This window comes from Pseudophryne corroboree, chromosome 11 (genome assembly GCF_028390025.1).
Source record: "Pseudophryne corroboree isolate aPseCor3 chromosome 11, aPseCor3.hap2, whole genome shotgun sequence".
Classification (NCBI taxonomy): domain Eukaryota; kingdom Metazoa; phylum Chordata; class Amphibia; order Anura; family Myobatrachidae; genus Pseudophryne; species Pseudophryne corroboree.
In genome coordinates, this window is record NC_086454.1 from 168,983,069 (window position 1) to 169,005,393 (window position 22,325).

The 22,325-nt window shown below is 30.0% G+C and overlaps 10 non-coding genes across 10 annotated transcripts; all 10 read left to right on the forward strand.

Annotated features, from left to right (window-relative positions):
- The first annotated feature begins 676 nt into the window (after window positions 1–676).
- On the forward strand, window positions 677–748 carry TRNAQ-CUG (transfer RNA glutamine (anticodon CUG)). Its single transcript has one exon. It is a non-coding gene; the product is annotated as a tRNA-Gln (tRNA).
- A 1,825-nt stretch (window positions 749–2,573) lies between these two features.
- On the forward strand, window positions 2,574–2,645 carry TRNAQ-CUG (transfer RNA glutamine (anticodon CUG)). The gene has a single exon. It is a non-coding gene; the product is annotated as a tRNA-Gln (tRNA).
- Window positions 2,646–3,751: 1,106 nt separating this feature from the next.
- Window positions 3,752–3,823, forward strand: TRNAQ-CUG (transfer RNA glutamine (anticodon CUG)). The gene has a single exon. It is a non-coding gene; the product is annotated as a tRNA-Gln (tRNA).
- Window positions 3,824–5,650: 1,827 nt separating this feature from the next.
- On the forward strand, window positions 5,651–5,722 carry TRNAQ-CUG (transfer RNA glutamine (anticodon CUG)). Its single transcript has one exon. It is a non-coding gene; the product is annotated as a tRNA-Gln (tRNA).
- A 2,779-nt stretch (window positions 5,723–8,501) lies between these two features.
- On the forward strand, window positions 8,502–8,573 carry TRNAQ-CUG (transfer RNA glutamine (anticodon CUG)). The gene has a single exon. It is a non-coding gene; the product is annotated as a tRNA-Gln (tRNA).
- Window positions 8,574–10,393: 1,820 nt separating this feature from the next.
- Window positions 10,394–10,465, forward strand: TRNAQ-CUG (transfer RNA glutamine (anticodon CUG)). The gene has a single exon. It is a non-coding gene; the product is annotated as a tRNA-Gln (tRNA).
- An 857-nt stretch (window positions 10,466–11,322) lies between these two features.
- Window positions 11,323–11,394, forward strand: TRNAQ-CUG (transfer RNA glutamine (anticodon CUG)). Its single transcript has one exon. It is a non-coding gene; the product is annotated as a tRNA-Gln (tRNA).
- Window positions 11,395–13,216: 1,822 nt separating this feature from the next.
- On the forward strand, window positions 13,217–13,288 carry TRNAQ-CUG (transfer RNA glutamine (anticodon CUG)). Its single transcript has one exon. It is a non-coding gene; the product is annotated as a tRNA-Gln (tRNA).
- A 3,686-nt stretch (window positions 13,289–16,974) lies between these two features.
- TRNAQ-CUG (transfer RNA glutamine (anticodon CUG)) lies at window positions 16,975–17,046 on the forward strand. Its single transcript has one exon. It is a non-coding gene; the product is annotated as a tRNA-Gln (tRNA).
- A 1,813-nt stretch (window positions 17,047–18,859) lies between these two features.
- Window positions 18,860–18,931, forward strand: TRNAQ-CUG (transfer RNA glutamine (anticodon CUG)). The gene has a single exon. It is a non-coding gene; the product is annotated as a tRNA-Gln (tRNA).
- The last annotated feature ends 3,394 nt before the right edge of the window (window positions 18,932–22,325 follow it).

The window sequence follows — 22,325 nt, forward strand, 5'->3', positions numbered from 1 at the left end:
AACTTCAATAAAATGTGTCTTCTAAGAATCTAACATTTTAGAAAAAAATGTTTAGATGTTCCCTAATGAATGTGGTTTCTTGGTGTATTGGTAACCACTCCACTCTGATCTTTGAATACAGTGATCTGTATTTAAATCTTGGTAGGTCCTATTGGTTTTTTGTAAGTACCATTCAGTTCATATCTCTCTGAGAGTACATTCTTATAAAAATATTTAGATGCTCCCTAATGGATGAGGTTTCATGGTATATTGGTAAACATTTTGGACTCTGAATCCATGATCTATATTTACATCTTGGTAGGTTCTATTGGTTTTGTTGTAAGTACAATACAGTTAATATCTCTGAGAAAGAAAATATCTATAAATTGCATAAATTAAGAATCTTACACACTGAGAGACAGGTTTATCTGTCATTTAATTCCAATAAAATGTATCCACTAAGAATCTTATACTCTGACAAAAAATGTACATGCTACCATATGAATGAGGTTTCATTGTGTGCTGTTAACAATTCTGGACTCTGAAACCTATAATCTGTATAAAAATTTGGTAGGTCCTAATGGCTTTTTTTGTAAATACAATGTAATACTTATCTCTCTGATTATTATTCCTGTAACTTGTAGAAAATAAGATCTCACACTCTAAGAGAAAGTTGTATATGTTGTGTTAGAAGAGAGGTTTCATGGTGTAATGGTTAGCACTCTGGGCTCTGAATCCAGCGATCTGAGTTCAAATCTCGGTGGGACCTGATGTGTTTTAGTACCTTCAGTTTAAGTTCTTGATTGACAGAAAGTCTTCTTTTTCATACATATAATAATTTTTTTAAATCACTGATTTTTGTAAATATGTACTAAAAGCTTAAAAAGGTAGTTATAGAAATGTATGTAATTATATGAATTTTACTATATAACCCAAAAAAGCGTTGATGTAAATATATGTACAATAATTGCAATAAAATGTGTCTTCTAAGAATCTAACATTTTAGAAAAAAATGTTTAGCTCTCCCTCATGAATGAAGTTTCTTGGTGTATTGGTAACCACTCGGATCTTTGAATCCAGTGATCTGTATTTAAATCTTGGTAGGTCCTATTGGTTTTTTGTAAGTACCGTTCAGTTTATATTTCTCTGAGAGTACATTCTAATGAAAACTGTTTAAATGCTTCCTCATGAATGAGGTTTCCTGGTGTATTTGTAACCATTTTGGACTCTGAATCCATGATTTGTATTTACATCTTGGTAGGTCCTATTGTTTTTTTGTAAGTATTATGCAGTTCATATCTCTGAGAAAGAAAATATCTATAAATTGCATAAATTAAGAATCATACACACTGAGAGACAGGTTTATCGGTAATATAATTCCAATAAAATGTAACCTCTAAGAATCTTACACTGTGAGAACATTTTTTACATGCCACCATATGAATGAGCTTTCATGGTGTACTGTTAACAATTCTGGACTCTGAAACTAATAATCTGTATATACAAATTGGTAGGTCCTAATGGTTTTATTTGTAAATACAATGTAGTACATATCTCTCTGAATGAATATTTCTGTATCTCGTAGTAATAAAGATCTTACACTCTGAGAGAAAGTTTTATATGTGTTATTAGAAGGGATATTCCATGGTGTTATGGTTAGCACTCTGTACTCTGAATCCAGTAAATTGAGTTCAAATCTCGGTGGGACCAGGTGCATTTTCGTACAAAGTTGAATTCCTTGATTGTCAAAAACTTTTTTTTTTATACATATAATACATTTTTTTTAAATTACTGATTATTGTAAAAATGTACTAAAATCTAAAAAAAAGGTAGTTATAGAAATGTTTGTAATTATATGAATTTTACTGTGTAATCCAAATAAGCATTGATGTTAATATATGTATACATTTTATACAATAACTTCAATAAAATGTGTCTTCTAAGAATCTAACATTTTAGAAAAAAATGTTTAGATGTTACCTAATGAATGTGGTTTCTTGGTGTATTGGTAACCACTCCACTCTGATCTTTGAATACAGTGATCTGTATTTAAATCTTGGTAGGTCCTATTGGTTTTTTGTAAGTACCATTCAGTTCATATCTCTCTGAGAGTACATTCTTATAAAAATATTTAGATGCTCCCTAATGGATGAGGTTTCATGGTATATTGGTAAACATTTTGGACTCTGAATCCATGATCTATATTTACATCTTGGTAGGTTCTATTGGTTTTGTTGTAAGTACAATACAGTTAATATCTCTGAGAAAGAAAATATCTATAAATTGCATAAATTAAGAATCTTACACACTGAGAGACAGGTTTATCTGTCATTTAATTCCAATAAAATGTATCCACTAAGAATCTTATACTCTGACAAAAAATGTACATGCTACAATATGAATGAGGTTTCATTGTGTGCTGTTAACAATTCTGGACTCTGAAACCTATAATCTGTATAAAAATTTGGTAGGTCCTAATGGCTTTTTTTGTAAATACAATGTAATACTTATCTCTCTGATTATTATTCCTGTAACTTGTAGAAAATAAGATCTCACACTCTAAGAGAAAGTTGTATATGTTGTGTTAAAAGAGAGGTTTCATGGTGTAATGGTTAGCACTCTGGGCTCTGAATCCAGCGATCCGAGTTCAAATCTCGGTGGGACCTGATGTGTTTTAGTACCTTCAGTTTAAGTTCTTGATTGACAGAAAGTCTTCTTTTTCATACATATAATAATTTTTTTAAATCACTGATTTTTGTAAATATGTACTAAAAGCTTAAAAAGGTAGTTATAGAAATGTATGTAATTATATGAATTTTACTATATAACCCAAATAAGCGTTGATGTAAATATATGTACAATAATTGCAATAAAATGTGTCTTCTAAGAATCTAACATTTTAGAAAAAAATGTTTAGCTCTCCCTCATGAATGAAGTTTCTTGGTGTATTGGTAACAACTCGGATCTTTGAATCCAGTGATCTGTATTAAATCTTGGTAGGTCCTATTGGTTTTTTGTAAGTACCGTTCAGTTTATATTTCTCTGAGAGTACATTCTAATAAAAACTGTTTAAATGCTTCCTCATGAATGAGGTTTCCTGGTGTATTTGTAACCATTTTGGACTCATACATTTTAGAAAAAAATGTTTAGATGTTCCCTAATGAATGTGGTTTCTTGGTGTATTGGTAACCACTCCACTCTGATCTTTGAATACAGTGATCTGTATTTAAATCTTGGTAGGTCCTATTGGTTTTTTGTAAGTACCATTCAGTTCATATCTCTCTGAGAGTACATTCTTATAAAAATATTTAGATGCTCCCTAATGGATGAGGTTTCATGGTATATTGGTAAACATTTTGGACTCTGAATCCATGATCTATATTTACATCTTGGTAGGTTCTATTGGTTTTGTTGTAAGTACAATACAGTTAATATCTCTGAGAAAGAAAATATCTATAAATTGCATAAATTAAGAATCTTACACACTGAGAGACAGGTTTATCTGTCATTTAATTCCAATAAAATGTATCCACTAAGAATCTTATACTCTGACAAAAAATGTACATGCTACCATATGAATGAGGTTTCATTGTGTGCTGTTAACAATTCTGGACTCTGAAACCTATAATCTGTATAAAAATTTGGTAGGTCCTAATGGCTTTTTTTTGTAAATACAATGTAATACTTATCTCTCTGATTATTATTCCTGTAACTTGTAGAAAATAAGATCTCACACTCTAAGAGAAAGTTGTATATGTTGTGTTAGAAGAGAGGTTTCATGGTGTAATGGTTAGCACTCTGGGCTCTGAATCCAGCGATCCGAGTTCAAATCTCGGTGGGACCTGATGAGTTTTAGTACCTTCAGTTTAAGTTCTTGATTGACAGAAAGTCTTCTTTTTCATACATATAATAATTTTTTTAAATCACTGGTTTTTGTAAATATGTACTAAAAGCTAAAAAAAAGGTAGTTATAGAAATGTATGTAATTATATGAATTTTACTATATAACCCAAATAAGCGTTGATGTAAATATATGTACAATAATTGCAATAAAATGTGTCTTCTAAGAATCTAACATTTTAGAAAAAAATGTTTAGCTCTCCCTCATGAATGAAGTTTCTTGGTGTATTGGTAACCACTCGGATCTTTGAATCCAGTGATCTGTATTAAATCTTGGTAGGTCCTATTGGTTTTTTGTAAGTACCGTTCAGTTTATATTTCTCTGAGAGTACATTCTAATAAAAACTGTTTAAATGCTTCCTCATGAATGAGGTTTCCTGGTGTACTTGTAACCATTTTGGACTCTGAATCCATGATTTGTATTTACATCTTGGTAGGTCCTATTGTTTTTTTGTAAGTATTATGCAGTTCATATCTCTGAGAAAGAAAATATCTATAAATTGCATAAATTAAGAATCATACACACTGAGAGACAGGTTTATCAGTAATATAATTCCAATAAAATGTAACCTCTAAGAATCTTACACTGTGAGAACATTTTTTACATGCCACCATATGAATGAGCTTTCATGGTGTACTGTTAACAATTCTGGACTCTGAAACTAATAATCTGTATATACAAATTGGTAGGTCCTAATGGTTTTATTTGTAAATACAATGTAGTACATATCTCTCTGAATGAATATTTCTGTATCTTGTAGAAATAAAGATCTTACACTCTGAGAGAAAGTTTTATATGTGTTATTAGAAGGGATATTCCATGGTGTTATGGTTAGCACTCTGTACTCTGAATCCAGTAAATTGAGTTCAAATCTCGGTGGGACCAGGTGCATTTTCGTACAAAGTTTAATTCCTTGATTGACAAAAACTTTTCTTTTTTATACATATAATACATTTTTTTTAAATTACTGATTATTGTAAAAATGTACTAAAATCTAAAAAAAAGGTAGTTATAGAAATGTTTGTAAATATATGAATTTTACTGTGTAATCCAAATAAGCATTGATGTTAATATATGTATACATTTTATACAATAACTTCAATAAAATGTGTCTTCTAAGAATCTAACATTTTAGAAAAAAATGTTTAGATGTTCCCTAATGAATGTGGTTTCTTGGTGTATTGGTAACCACTCCACTCTGATCTTTGAATACAGTGATCTGTATTTAAATCTTGGTAGGTCCTATTGGTTTTTTGTAAGTACCATTCAGTTCATATCTCTCTGAGAGTACATTCTTATAAAAATATTTAGATGCTCCCTAATGGATGAGGTTTCATGGTATATTGGTAAACATTTTGGACTCTGAATCCATGATCTATATTTACATCTTGGTAGGTTCTATTGGTTTTGTTGTAAGTACAATACAGTTAATATCTCTGAGAAAGAAAATATCTATAAATTGCATAAATTAAGAATCTTACACACTGAGAGACAGGTTTATCTGTCATTTAATTCCAATAAAATGTATCCACTAAGAATCTTATACTCTGACAAAAAATGTACATGCTACCATATGAATGAGGTTTCATTGTGTGCTGTTAACAATTCTGGACTCTGAAACCTATAATCTGTATAAAAATTTGGTAGGTCCTAATGGCTTTTTTTGTAAATACAATGTAATACTTATCTCTCTGATTATTATTCCTGTAACTTGTAGAAAATAAGATCTCACACTCTAAGAGAAAGTTGTATATGTTGTGTTAGAAGAGAGGTTTCATGGTGTAATGGTTAGCACTCTGGGCTCTGAATCCAGCGATCTGAGTTCAAATCTCGGTGGGACCTGATGTGTTTTAGTACCTTCAGTTTAAGTTCTTGATTGACAGAAAGTCTTCTTTTTCATACATATAATAATTTTTTTAAATCACTGATTTTTGTAAATATGTACTAAAAGCTTAAAAAGGTAGTTATAGAAATGTATGTAATTATATGAATTTTACTATATAACCCAAAAAAGCGTTGATGTAAATATATGTACAATAATTGCAATAAAATGTGTCTTCTAAGAATCTAACATTTTAGAAAAAAATGTTTAGCTCTCCCTCATGAATGAAGTTTCTTGGTGTATTGGTAACCACTCGGATCTTTGAATCCAGTGATCTGTATTTAAATCTTGGTAGGTCCTATTGGTTTTTTGTAAGTACCGTTCAGTTTATATTTCTCTGAGAGTACATTCTAATAAAAACTGTTTAAATGCTTCCTCATGAATGAGGTTTCCTGGTGTATTTGTAACCATTTTGGACTCTGAATCCATGATTTGTATTTACATCTTGGTAGGTCCTATTGTTTTTTTTTTGTAAGTATTATGCAGTTCATATCTCTGAGAAAGAAAATATCTATAAATTGCATAAATTAAGAATCATACACACTGAGAGACAGGTTTATCGGTAATATAATTCCAATAAAATGTAACCTCTAAGAATCTTACACTGTGAGAACATTTTTTACATGCCACCATATGAATGAGCTTTCATGGTGTACTGTTAACAATTCTGGACTCTGAAACTAATAATCTGTATATACAAATTGGTAGGTCCTAATGGTTTTATTTGTAAATACAATGTAGTACATATCTCTCTGAATGAATATTTCTGTATCTCGTAGTAATAAAGATCTTACACTCTGAGAGAAAGTTTTATATGTGTTATTAGAAGGGATATTCCATGGTGTTATGGTTAGCACTCTGTACTCTGAATCCAGTAAATTGAGTTCAAATCTCGGTGGGACCAGGTGCATTTTCGTACAAAGTTGAATTCCTTGATTGACAAAAACTTTTTTTTTTTATACATATAATACATTTTTTTTAAATTACTGATTATTGTAAAAATGTACTAAAATCTAAAAAAAAGGTAGTTATAGAAATGTTTGTAATTATATGAATTTTACTGTGTAATCCAAATAAGCATTGATGTTAATATATGTATACATTTTATACAATAACTTCAATAAAATGTGTCTTCTACGAATCTAACATTTTAGAAAAAATGTTTAGATGTTACCTAATGAATGTGGTTTCTTGGTGTATTGGTAACCACTCCACTCTGATCTTTGAATACAGTGATCTGTATTTAAATCTTGGTAGGTCCTATTGGTTTTTTGTAAGTACCATTCAGTTCATATCTCTCTGAGAGTACATTCTTATAAAAATATTTAGATGCTCCCTAATGGATGAGGTTTCATGGTATATTGGTAAACATTTTGGACTCTGAATCCATGATCTATATTTACATCTTGGTAGGTTCTATTGGTTTTGTTGTAAGTACAATACAGTTAATATCTCTGAGAAAGAAAATATCTATAAATTGCATAAATTAAGAATCATACACACTGAGAGACAGGTTTATCGGTAATATAATTCCAATAAAATGTAACCTCTAAGAATCTTACACTGTGAGAACATTTTTTACATGCCACCATATGAATGAGCTTTCATGGTGTACTGTTAACAATTCTGGACTCTGAAACTAATAATCTGTATATACAAATTGGTAGGTCCTAATGGTTTTATTTGTAAATACAATGTAGTACATATCTCTCTGAATGAATATTTCTGTATCTTGTAGTAATAAAGATCTTACACTCTGAGAGAAAGTTTTATATGTGTTATTAGAAGGGATATTCCATGGTGTTATGGTTAGCACTCTGTACTCTGAATCCAGTAAATTGAGTTCAAATCTCGGTGGGACCAGGTGCATTTTCGTACAAAGTTTAATTCCTTGATTGACAAAAACTTTTCTTTTTTATACATATAATAAATTTTTTTTAAATTACTGATTATTGTAAAAATGTACTAAAATCTAAAAAAAAGGTAGTTATAGAAATGTTTGTAATTATATGAATTTTACTGTGTAATCCAAATAAGCATTGATGTTAATATATGTACAATAACTTCAATAAAATGTGTCTTCTAAGAATCTAACATTTTAGAAAAAAATGTTTAGATGTTCCCTAATGAATGTGGTTTCTTGGTGTATTGGTAACCACTCCACTCTGATCTTTGAATACAGTGATCTGTATTTAAATCTTGGTAGGTCCTATTGGTTTTTTGTAAGTACCATTCAGTTCATATCTCTCTGAGAGTACATTCTTATAAAAATATTTAGATGCTCCCTAATGGATGAGGTTTCATGGTATATTGGTAAACATTTTGGACTCTGAATCCATGATCTATATTTACATCTTGGTAGGTTCTATTGGTTTTATTGTAAGTACAATACAGTTAATATCTCTGAGAAAGAAAATATCTATAAATTGCATAAATTAAGAATCTTACACACTGAGAGACAGGTTTATCTGTCATTTAATTCCAATAAAATGTATCCACTAAGAATCTTATACTCTGACAAAAAATGTACATGCTACCATATGAATGAGGTTTCATTGTGTGCTGTTAACAATTCTGGACTCTGAAACCTATAATCTGTATAAAAATTTGGTAGGTCCTAATGGCTTTTTTTCTGTAAATACAATGTAATACTTATCTCTCTGATTATTATTCCTGTAACTTGTAGAAAATAAGATCTCACACTCTAAGAGAAAGTTGTATATGTTGTGTTAGAAGAGAAGTTTCATGGTGTAATGGTTAGCACTCTGGGCTCTGAATCCAGCGATCCGAGTTCAAATCTCGGTGGGACCTGATGTGTTTTAGTACCTTCAGTTTAAGTTCTTGATTGACAGAAAGTCTTCTTTTTCATACATATAATAATTTTTTTAATCACTGATTTTTGTAAATATGTACTAAAAGCTAAAAAAAGGTTGTTATAGAAATGTATGTAATTATATGAATTTTACTATATAACCCAAATAAGTGTTGATGTAAATATATGTACAATAATTGCAATAAAATGTGTCTTCTAAGAATCTAACATTTTAGAAAAAAATGTTTAGCTCTCCCTCATGAATGAAGTTTCTTGGTGTATTGGTAATCACTCTGATCTTTGAATCCAGTGATCTGTATTTAAATCTTGGTAGGTCCTATTGGTTTTTTGTAAGTACCGTTCAGTTTATATTTCTCTGAGAGTACATTCTAATAAAAACTGTTTAAATGCTTCCTCATGAATGAGGTTTCCTGGTGTATTTGTAACCATTTTGGACTCTGAATCCATGATTTGTATTTACATCTTGGTAGGTCCTATTGTTTTTTTGTAAGTATTATGCAGTTCATATCTCTGAGAAAGAAAATATCTATAAATTGCATAAATTAAGAATCATACACACTGAGAGACAGGTTTATCGGTAATATAATTCCAATAAAATGTAACCTCTAAGAATCTTACACTGTGAGAAGATTTTTTACATGCCACCATATGAATGAGCTTTCATGGTGTACTGTTAACAATTCTGGACTCTGAAACTAATAATCTGTATATACAAATTGGTAGGTCCTAATGGTTTTATTTGTAAATACAATGTAGTACATATCTCTCTGAATGAATATTTCTGTATCTTGTAGAAATAAAGATCTTACACTCTGAGAGAAAGTTTTATATGTGTTATTAGAAGGGAGATTCCATGGTGTTATGGTTAGCACTCTGTACTCTGAATCCAGTAAATTGAGTTCAAACCTCGGTGGGACCAGGTGCATTTTAGTACCGTCAGTTTAAGTCCTTGATTGACAAAAACTTTTCTTTTTTATACATATAATACATTTTTTGTAAAAATCACTGATTATTGTAAAAATGTACTAAAATCTAAAAAAAAGGTAGTTATAGAAATCTTTGTAATTATATGAATTTTACTGTGTAATCCAAATAAGCATTGATGTTAATATATGTACAATAACTTCAATAAAATGTGTCTTCTAAGAATCTAACATTTTAGAAAAAAATGTTTAGATGTTCCCTAATGAATGTGGTTTCTTGGTGTATTGGTAACCACTCCACTCTGATCTTTGAATACAGTGATCTGTATTTAAATCTTGGTAGGTCCTATTGGTTTTTTGTAAGTACCATTCAGTTCATATCTCTCTGAGAGTACATTCTTATAAAAATATTTAGATGCTCCCTAATGGATGAGGTTTCATGGTATATTGGTAAACATTTTGGACTCTGAATCCATGATCTATATTTACATCTTGGTAGGTTCTATTGGTTTTGTTGTAAGTACAATACAGTTAATATCTCTGAGAAAGAAAATATCTATAAATTGCATAAATTAAGAATCTTACACACTGAGAGACAGGTTTATCTGTCATTTAATTCCAATGAAATGTATCCACTAAGAATCTTATACTCTGACAAAAAATGTACATGCTACCATATGAATGAGGTTTCATTGTGTGCTGTTAACAATTCTGGACTCTGAAACCTATAATCTGTATAAAAATTTGGTAGGTCCTAATTGCTTTTTTTTGTAAATACAATGTAATACTTATCTCTCTGATTATTATTCCTGTAACTTGTAGAAAATAAGATCTCACACTCTAAGAGAAAGTTGTATATGGTGTGTTAGAAGAGAGGTTCCATGGTGTAATGGTTAGCACTCTGGATTCTGAATCCAGCGATCCGAGTTCAAATCTTGTTGGGACCTGATGATTAAGTTCTTGATTGACAGAAAGTCTTCTTTTTCATACATATAATAATTTGTTTAAATCACTGATTTTTGTAAATATGTACTAAAAGCTAAAAAAAGGTAGTTATAGAAATGTATGTAATTATATGAATTTTACTATATAACCCAAATAAGCGTTGATGTAAATATATGTACAATAATTGCAATAAAATGTGTCTTCTAAGAATCTAACATTTTAGACATTTTTTTTAGATGTTCCCTAATGAATGTGGTTTCTTGGTGTATTGGTAACCACTCCACTCTGATCTTTGAATACAGTGATCTGTATTTAAATCTTGGTAGGTCCTATTGGTTTTTTGTAAGTACCATTCAGTTCATATCTCTCTGAGAGTACATTCTTATAAAAAATATTTAGATGCTCCCTAATGGATGAGGTTTCATGGTATATTGGTAAACATTTTGGACTCTGAATCCATGATCTATATTTACATCTTGGTAGGTTCTATTGGTTTTGTTGTAAGTACAATACAGTTAATATCTCTGAGAAAGAAAATATCTATAAATTGCATAAATTAAGAATCTTACACACTGAGAGACAGGTTTATCTGTCATTTAATTCCAATAAAATGTATCCACTAAGAATCTTATACTCTGACAAAAAATGTACATGCTACCATATGAATGAGGTTTCATTGTGTACTGTTAACAATTCTGGACTCTGAAACCTATAATCTGTATAAAAATTTGGTAGGTCCTAATGGCTTTTTTTTGTAAATACAATGTAATACTTATCTCTCTGATTATTATTCCTGTAACTTGTAGAAAATAAGATCTCACACTCTAAGAGAAAGTTGTATATGTTGTGTTAGAAGAGAGGTTCCATGGTGTAATGGTTAGCACTCTGGACTCTGAATCTAGCTATCCGAGTTCAAATCTCGGTGGGACCTGATGTGTTTTAGTACCTTCAGTATAAGTTCTTGATTGACAGAAAGTCTTCTTTTTCATACATATAATAATTTTTTTAAATCACTAATTTTTGTAAATATGTACTAAAAGCTAAAAAAAGGTTGTTATAGAAATGTATGTAATTATATGAATTTTACTATATAACCCAAATAAGTGTTGATGTAAATATATGTACAATAATTGCAATAAAATGTGTCTTCTAAGAATCTAACATTTTAGAAAAAAATGTTTAGCTCTCCCTCATGAATTAAGTTTCTTATTGTATTGGTAATCACTCTGATCTTTGAATCCAGTGATCTGTATTTAAATCTTGGTAGGTCCTATTGGTTTTTTGTAAGTACCGTTCAGTTTATATTTCTCTGAGAGTACATTCTAATAAAAACTGTTTAAATGCTTCCTCATGAATGAGGTTTCCTGGTGTATTTGTAACCATTTTGGACTCTGAATCCATGATTTGTATTTACATCTTGGTAGGTCCTATTGTTTTTTTGTAAGTATTATGCAGTTCATATCTCTGAGAAATAAAATATCTATAAATTGCATAAATTAAGAATCATACACACTGAGAGACAGGTTTATCGGTAATATAATTCCAATAAAATGTAACCTCTAAGAATCTTACACTGTGAGAAGATTTTTTACATGCCACCATATGAATGAGCTTTCATGGTGTACTGTTAACAATTCTGGACTCTGAAACTAATAATCTGTATATACAAATTGGTAGGTCCTAATGGTTTTATTTGTAAATACAATGTAGTACATATCTCTCTGAATGAATATTTCTGTATCTTGTAGAAATAAAGATCTTACACTCTGAGAGAAAGTTTTATATGTGTTATTAGAAGGGAGATTCCATGGTGTTATGGTTAGCACTCTGTACTCTGAATCCAGTAAATTGAGTTCAAACCTCGGTGGGACCAGGTGCATTTTAGTACCTTCAGTTTAAGTCCTTGATTGACAAAAACTTTTCTTTTTTATACATATAATACATTTTTTGTAAAAATCACTGATTATTGTAAAAATGTACTAAAATCTAAAAAAAAGGTAGTTATAGAAATGTTTGTAATTATATGAATTTTACTGTGTAATCCAAATAAGCATTGATGTTAATATATGTACAATAACTTCAATAAAATGTGTCTTCTAAGAATCTAACATTTTAGAAAAAAATGTTTAGATGTTCCCTAATGAATGTGGTTTCTTGGTGTATTGGTAACCACTCCACTCTGATCTTTGAATACAGTGATCTGTATTTAAATCTTGGTAGGTCCTATTGGTTTTTTGTAAGTACCATTCAGTTCATATCTCTCTGAGAGTACATTCTTATAAAAATATTTAGATGCTCCCTAATGGATGAGGTTTCATGGTATATTGGTAAACATTTTGGACTCTGAATCCATGATCTATATTTACATCTTGGTAGGTTCTATTGGTTTTGTTGTAAGTACAATACAGTTAATATCTCTGAGAAAGAAAATATCTATAAATTGCATAAATTAAGAATCTTACACACTGAGAGACAGGTTTATCTGTCATTTAATTCCAATAAAATGTATCCACTAAGAATCTTATACTCTGACAAAAAATGTACATGCTACCATATGAATGAGGTTTCATTGTGTGCTGTTAACAATTCTGGACTCTGAAACCTATAATCTGTATAAAAATTTGGTAGGTCCTAATGGCTTTTTTTTTGTAAATACAATGTAATACTTATCTCTCTGATTATTATTCCTGTAACTTGTAGAAAATAAGATCTCACACTCTAAGAGAAAGTTGTATATGTTGTGTTAGAAGAGAGGTTCCATGGTGTAATGGTTAGCACTCTGAGCTCTGAATCCAGTGATCTGAGTTCAAATCTCGGTGGGACCTGATGTGTTTTAGTACCTTCAGTTTAAGTTCTTGATTGACAGAAAGTCTTCTTTTTCATACATATAATAATTTTTTTAAATCACTGATTTTTGTAAATACGTACTAAAAGCTAGAAAAAGGTAGTTATAGAAATGTATGTAATTATATGAATTTTACTATATAACCCAAATAAGCGTTGATGTAAATATATGTACAATAATTGCAATAAAATGTGTCTTCTAAGAATCTAACATTTAAAAAAAAAATGTTTAGCTCTCCCTCATGAATGAAGTTTCTTGGTGTATTGGTAACCACTCTGATCTTTGAATCCAGTGATCTGTATTTAAACCTTGGTAGGTCCTATTGGTTTTTTGTAAGTACCGTTCAGTTTATATTTCTCTGAGAGTACATTCTAATAAAAACTGTTTAAATGCTTCCTCATGAATGAGGTTTCCTGGTGTAATTGTAACCATTTTGGACTCTGAATCCATGATTTGTATTTACATCTTGGTAGGTCCTATTGTTTTTTTGTACGTATTATGCAGTTCATATCACTGAGAAAGAAAATATCTATAAATTGCATACATTAAGAATCATACACACTGAGAGACAGGTTTATCGGTAATATAATTCCAATAAAATGTAACCTCTAAGAATCTTACACTGTGAGAACATTTTTTACATGCCACCATATGAATGAGCTTTCATAGTGTACTGTTAACAATTCTGGACTCTGAAACTAATAATCTGTATATACAAATTGGTAGGTCCTAATGATTTTATTTGTAAATACAATGTAGTACATATCTCTCTGAATTAATATTTCTGTATCTTGTAGAAATAAAGATCTTACACTCTGAGAGCAAGTTTTATATGTGTTATTAGAAGGGAGATTCCATGGTGTTATGGTTAGCACTCTGTACTCTGAATCCAGTAAATTGAGTTCAAATCTCGGTGGGACCAGGTGCATTTTAGTACCTTCAGTTTAAGTCCTTGATTGACAAAAACTTTTCTTTTTTATACATATAATACATTTTTTTTAAATCACTGATTATTGTAAAAATGTACTAAAATCTAAAAAAAAGGTAGTTATAGAAATGTTTGTAATTATATGAATTTTACTGTGTAATCCAAATAAGCATTGATGTTAATATATGTACAATAACTTCAATAAAATGTGTCTTCTAAGAATCTAACATTTTAGAAAAAAATGTTTAGATGTTCCCTAATGAATGTGGTTTCTTGGTGTATTGGTAACCACTCCACTCTGATCTTTGAATACAGTGATCTGTATTTAAATCTTGGTAGGTCCTATTGGTTTTTTGTAAGTACCATTCAGTTCATATCTCTCTGAGAGTACATTCTTATAAAAATATTTAGATGCTCCCTAATGGATGAGGTTTCATGGTATATTGGTAAACATTTTGGACTCTGAATCCATGATCTATATTTACATCTTGGTAGGTTCTATTGGTTTTGTTGTAAGTACAATACAGTTAATATCTCTGAGAAAGAAAATATCTATAAATTGCATAAATTAAGAATCTTACACACTGAGAGACAGGTTTATCTGTCATTTAATTTCAATAAAATGTATCCACTAAGAATCTTATACTCTGACAAAAAATGTACATGCTACCATATGAATGAGGTTTCATTGTGTACTGTTAACAATTCTGGACTCTGAAACCTATAATCTGTATAAAAATTTGGTAGGTCCTAATGGCTTTTTTTTGTAAATACAATGTAATACTTATCTCTCTGATTATTATTCCTGTAACTTGTAGAAAATAAGATCTCACACTCTAATAGAAAGTTGTATATGTTGTGTTAGAAGAGAGGTTCCATGGTGTAATGGTTAGCCCTCTGAACTCTGAATCCAGTGATCCGAGTTCAAATCTCGTTGGGCCCTGATGATTAAGTTCTTGATTGACAGAAAGTCTTCTTTTTCATACATATAATAATTTTTTTAAATCACTGATTTTTGTAAATATGTACTAAAAGCTAGAAAAAGGTAGTTATAGAAATGTATGTAATTATATGAATTTTACTATATAACCCAAATAAGCGTTGATGTAAATATATGTACAATAATTGCAATAAAATGTGTCTTCTAAGAATCTAACATTTAAAAAAAAATGTTTAGCTCTCCCTCATGAATGAAGTTTCTTGGTGTATTGGTAACCACTCTGATCTTTGAATCCAGTGATCTGTATTTAAATCTTGGTAGGTCCTATTGGTTTTTTGTAAGTACCGTTCAGTTTATATTTCTCTGAGAGTACATTCTAATGAAAACTGTTTAAATGCTTCCTCATGAATGAGGTTTCCTGGTGTATTTGTAACCATTTTGGACTCTGAATCCATGATTTGTATTTACATCTTGGTAGGTCCTATTGCTTTTTTGTACGTATTATGCATTTCATATCACTGAGAAAGAAAATATCTATAAATTGCATAAATTAAGAATCATACACACTGAGAGACAGGTTTATCGGTAATATAATTCCAATAAAATGTAACCTCTAAGAATCTTACACTGTGAGAACATTTTTTACATGCCACCATATGAATGAGCTTTCATAGTGTACTGTTAACAATTCTGGACTCTGAAACTAATAATCTGTATATACAAATTGGTAGGTCCTAATGATTTTATTTGTAAATACAATGTAGTACATATCTCTCTGAATGAATATTTCTGTATCTTGTAGAAATAAAGATCTTACACTCTGAGAGAAAGTTTTATATGTGTTATTAGAAGGGAGATTCCATGGTGTTATGGTTAGCACTCTGTACTCTGAATCCAGTAAATTGAGTTCAAATCTTGGTGGGACCAGATGCATTTTAGTACCTTTAGTTTAAGTCCTTGATTGACAAAAACTTTTCTTTTTTATACATATAATACATTTTTTTAAATCACTGATTATTGTAAAAATTTACTAAAATCTAAAAAAGGTAGTTATAGAAATGTTTGTAATTATATGAATTTTACTGTGTAATCCAATAAGCATTGATGTTAATATACGTACAATAACTTTAATAAAATGTGTCTTCTAAGAATCTAACATTTTAGAAATTTTTTTTAGATGTTCCCTAATGAATGTGGTTTCTTGGTGTATTGGTAACCACTCCACTCTGATCTTTGAATACAGTGATCTGTATTTTAATCTTGGTAGGTCCTATTGGTTTTTGTAAGTACCATTCAGTTCAAATCTCTCCGAGAGTACATTCTTATAAAAATATTTAGATGCTCCCTAATGGATGAGGTTTCATGGTGTATTGGTAAACATTTTGGACTCTGAATCCATGATCTATATTTACATCTTGGTTGGTTCTATTGGTTTTGTTGTAAGTACAATACAGTTAATATCTCTGAGAAAGAAAATATCTATAAATTGCATAAATTAAGAATCTTACACACTGAGAGACAGGTTTATCTGTCATTTAATTCCAATAAAATGTATCCACTAAGAATCTTATACTCTGACAAAAAAATTTACATGCTACCATATGAATGAGGTTTCATTGTGTACTGTTAACAATTCTGGACTCTGAAACCTATAATCTGTATAAAAATTTGGTAGGTCCTAATTGCTTTTTTTGTAAATACAATGTAATATTTATCTCTCTAATTATTATTCCTGTAACTTGTAGAAAATAAGATCTCACACTCTAAGAGAAAGTTGTATATGTGCTGTTAGAAGAGAGGTTTCGTGGTGTAATGGTTAGCACTCTGGACTCTGAATCCAGTGATCTGAGTTCAAATCTCGGTGGGACCTGATGTGTTTTAGTACCTTCAGTTTAAGTTCTTGATTGACAGAAAGTCTTCTTTTTCATACATATAATAATTTTATTAAATCACTGATTTTTGTAAATATGTACTAAAAGCTAAAAAAAGGTAGTTATAGAAATGTATGTAATTATATGAATGTTACTATATAACCCAAATAAGCGTTGATGTAAATATATGTACAATAATTGCAATAAAATGTGTCTTCTAAGAATCTAACATTTAAAAAAAAAAATGTTTAGCTCTCCCTCATGAATGAAGTTTCTTGGTGTATTGGTAACCACTCTGATCTTTGAATCCAGTGATCTGTATTTAAATCTTGGTAGGTCCTATTGGTTTTTTGTAAGTACCGTTCAGTTTATATTTCTCTGAGAGTACATTCTAATGAAAACTGTTTAAATGCTTCCTCATGAAGGAGGTTTCCTGGTGTATTTGTAACCATTTTGGACTCTGAATCCATGATTTGTATTTACATCTTGGTAGGTCCTATTGTTTTTTTGTACGTATTATGCAGTTCATATCACTGAGAAAGAAAATATCTATAAATTGCATAAATTAAGAATCATACACACTGAGAGACAGGTTTATCGGTAATATAATTCCAATAAAATGTAACCTCTAAGAATCTTACACTGTGAGAACATTTTTTACATGCCACCATATGAATGAGCTTTCATAGTGTACTGTTAACAATTCTGGACTCTGAAACTAATAATCTGTATATACAAATTGGTAGGTCCTAATGATTTTATTTGTAAATACAATGTAGTACATATCTCTCTGAATGAATATTTCTGTATCTTGTAGAAATAAAGATCTTACACTCTGAGAGAAAGTTTTATATGTGTTATTAGAAGGGAGATTCCATGGTGTTATGGTTAGCACTCTGTACTCTGAATCCAGTAAATTGAGTACAAATCTCGGTGGGACCAGATGCATTTTAGTACCTTTAGTTTAAGTCCTTGATTGACAAAAACTTTTCTTTTTTATACATATAATACATTTTTTTAAATCACTGATTATTGTAAAAATTTACTAAAATCTAAAAAAGGTAGTTATAGAAATGTTTGTAATTATATGAATTTTACTGTGTAATCCAGTAAGCATTGATGTTAATATACGTACAATAACTTTAATAAAATGTGTCTTCTAAGAATCTAACATTTTAGAATTTTTTTTTAGATGTTCCCTAATGAATGTGGTTTCTTGGTGTATTGGTAACCACTCCACTCTGATCTTTGAATACAGTGATCTGTATTTAAATCTTGGTAGGTCCTATTGGTTTTTGTAAGTACCATTCAGTTCAAATCTCTCCGAGAGTACATTCTTATAAAAATATTTAGATGCTCCCTAATGGATGAGGTTTCATGGTGTATTGGTAAACATTTTGGACTCTGAATCCATGATCTATATTTACATCTTGGTTGGTTCTATTGGTTTTGTTGTAAGTACAATACAGTTAATATCTCTGAGAAAGAAAATATCTATAAATTGCATAAATTAAGAATCTTACACACTGAGAGACAGGTTTATCTGTCATTTAATTCCAATAAAATGTATCCACTAAGAATCTTATACTCTGACAAAAAATGTACATGCTACCATATGAATGAGGTTTCATTGTGTACTGTTAACAATTCTGGACTCTGAAACCTATAATCTGTATAAAAATTTGGTAGGTCCTAATTGCTTTTTTTGTAAATACAATGTAATATTTATCTCTCTGATTATTATTCCTGTAACTTGTAGAAAATAAGATCTCACACTCTAAGAGAAAGTTGTATATGTTCTGTTAGAAGAGAGGTTTCGTGGTGTAATGGTTAGCACTCTGGACTCTGAATCCAGTGATCCGAGTTCAAATCTCGGTGGGACCTGATGTGTTTTAGTACCTTCAGTTTAAGTTCTTGATTGACAGAAAGTCTTCTTTTTCATACATATAATAATTTTTTTAAATCACTGATTTTTGTAAATATGTACTAAAAGCTAAAAAAAGGTAGTTATAGAAATGTATGTAATTATATGAATGTTACTATATAACCCAAATAAGCGTTGATGTAAATATATGTACAATAATTGCAATAAAATGTGTCTTCTAAGAATCTAACATTTTAGAAAAAAATGTTTAGCTCTCCCTCATGAATGAAGTTTCTTGGTGTATTGGTAACCACTCTGATCTTTGAATCCAGTGATCTGTATTTAAATCTTGGTAGGTCCTATTGGTTTTTTGTAAGTACCGTTCAGTTTATATTTCTCTGAGAGTACATTCTAATGAAAACTGTTTAAATGCTTCCTCATGAATGAGGTTTCCTGGTGTATTTGTAACCATTTTGGACTCTGAATCCATGATTTGTATTTACATCTTGGTAGGTCCTATTGTTTTTTTTTGTAAGTATTATGCAGTTCATATCTCTGAGAAAGAAAATATCTATAAATTGCATAAATTAAGAATCATACACACTGAGAGACAGGTTTATCGGTAATATAATTCCAATAAAATGTAACCTCTAAGAATCTTACACTGTGAGAACATTTTTTACATGCCACCATATGAATGAGCTTTCATGGTGTACTGTTAACAATTCTGGACTCTGAAACTAATAATCTGTATATACAAATTGGTAGGTCCTAATGGTTTTATTTGTAAATACAATGTAGTACATATCTCTCTGAATGAATATTTCTGTATCTTGTAGAAATAAAGATCTTACACTCTGAGAGAAAGTTTTATATGTGTTATTAGAAGGGAGATTCCATGGTGTTATGGTTAGCACTCTGTACTCTGAATCCAGTAAATTGAGTTCAAATCTCGGTGGGACCAGGTGCATTTTAGTACAAAGTTTAAGTCCTTGATTGACAAAAACTTTTCTTTTTTATACATATAATACATTTTTTTAAATCACTGATTATTGTAAAAATGTACTAAAATCTAAAAAAAGGTAGTTATAGAAATGTTTGTAATTATATGAATTTTACTGTGTAATCCAAATAAGCATTGATGTTAATATATGTACAATAACTTCAATAAAATGTGTCTTCTAAGAATCTAACATTTTAGAAAAAAATGTTTAGATGTTCCCTAATGAATGTGGTTTCTTGGTGTATTGGTAACCACTCCACTCTGATCTTTGAATACAGTGATCTGTATTTAAATCTTGGTAGGTCCTATTGGTTTTTTGTAAGTACCATTCAGTTCATATCTCTCTGAGAGTACATTCTTATAAAAATATTTAGATGCTCCCTAATGGATGAGGTTTCATGGTGTATTGGTAAACATTTTGGACTCTGAATCCATGATCTATATTTACATCTTGGTAGGTTCTATTGGTTTTGTTGTAAGTACAATACAGTTAATATCTCTGAGAAAGAAAATATCTATAAATTGCATAAATTAAGAATCTTACACACTGAGAGACAGGTTTATCTGTCATTTAATTCCAATAAAATGTATCCACTAAGAATCTTATACTCTGACAAAAAATGTACATGCTACCATATGAATGAGGTTTCATTGTGTACTGTTAACAATACTGGACTCTGAAACCTATAATCTGTATAAAAATTTGGTAGGTCCTAATGGCTTTTTTTTGTAAATATAATGTAATACTTATCTCTCTGATTATTATTCCTGTAACTTGTAGAAAATAAGATCTCACACTCTAATAGAAAGTTGTATATGGTGTGTTAGAAGAGAGGTTCCATGGTGTAATGGTTAGCACTCTGGACTCTGAATCCAGCGATCTGAGTTCAAATCTCGTTAGGACCTGATGATTAAGTTCTTGATTGACAGAAAGTCTTCTTTTTCATACATATAATCATTTTTTTAAATCACTGATTTTTGTAAATATGTACTAAAATCTAAAAAAAGGTAGTTATAGAAATGTATGTAATTATATGAATGTTACTATATAACCCAAATAAGCGTTGATGTAAATATATGTACAATAATTGCAATAAAATGTGTCTTCTAAGAATCTAACATTTTAGAAAAAAATGTTTAGCTCTCCCTCATGAATGAAGTTTCTTGGTGTATTGGTAACCACTCTGATCTTTGAATCCAGTGATCTGTATTTAAATCTTGGTAGGTCCTATTGGTTTTTTGTAAGTACCGTTCAGTTTATATTTCTCTGAGAGTACATTCTAATAAAAACTGTTTAATGCTTCCTCATGAATGAGGTTTCCTGGTGTATTTGTAACCATTTTGGACTCTGAATCCATGATTTGTATTTACATCTTGGTAGGTCCTATTGTTTTTTTGTAAGTATTATGCAGTTCATATCTCTGAGAAAGAAAATATCTATAAATTGCATAAATTAAGAATCATACACACTGAGAGACAGGTTTATCGGTAATATAATTCCAATAAAATGTAACCTCTAAGAATCTTACACTGTGAGAACATTTTTTACATGCCACCATATGAATGAGCTTTCATGGTGTACTGTTAATAATTCTGGACTCTGAAACTAATAATCTGTATATACAAATTGGTAGGTCCTAATGGTTTTATTTGTAAATACAATGTAGTACATATCTCTCTGAATGAATATTTCTGTATCTTGTAGAAATAAAGATCTTACACTCTGAGAGAAAGTTTTATATGGGTTATTAGAAGGGAGATTCCATGGTGTTATGGTTAGCACTCTGTACTCTGAATCCAGTAAATTGAGTTCAAATCTCGGAGGGACCAGGTGCATTTTAGTACCTTCAGTTTAAGTCCTTGATTGACAAAAACTTTTCTTTTTTATACATATAATACATTTTTTTAAATCACTGATTATTGTAAAAATTTACTAAAATCTAAAAAAGGTAGTTATAGAAATGTTTGTAATTATATGAATTTTACTGTGTAATCCAATAAGCATTGATGTTAATATATGTACAATAACTTCAATAAAATGTGTCTTCTAAGAATCTAACATTTTAGACATTTTTTTTAGATGTTCCCTAATGAATGTGGTTTCTTGGTGTATTGGTAACCACTCCACTCTGATCTTTGAATACAGTGATCTGTATTTAAATCTTGGTAGGTCCTATTGGTTTTTGTAAGTACCATTCAGTTCAAATCTCTCTGAGAGTACATTCTTATAAAAATATTTAGATGCTCCCTAATGGATGAGGTTTCATGGTGTATTGGTAAACATTTTGGACACTGAATCCATGATCTATATTTACATCTTGGTAGGTTCTATTGGTTTTGTCGTAAGTACAATACAGTTAATATCTCTGAGAAAGAAAATATCTATAAATTGCATAAATTAAGAATCTTAC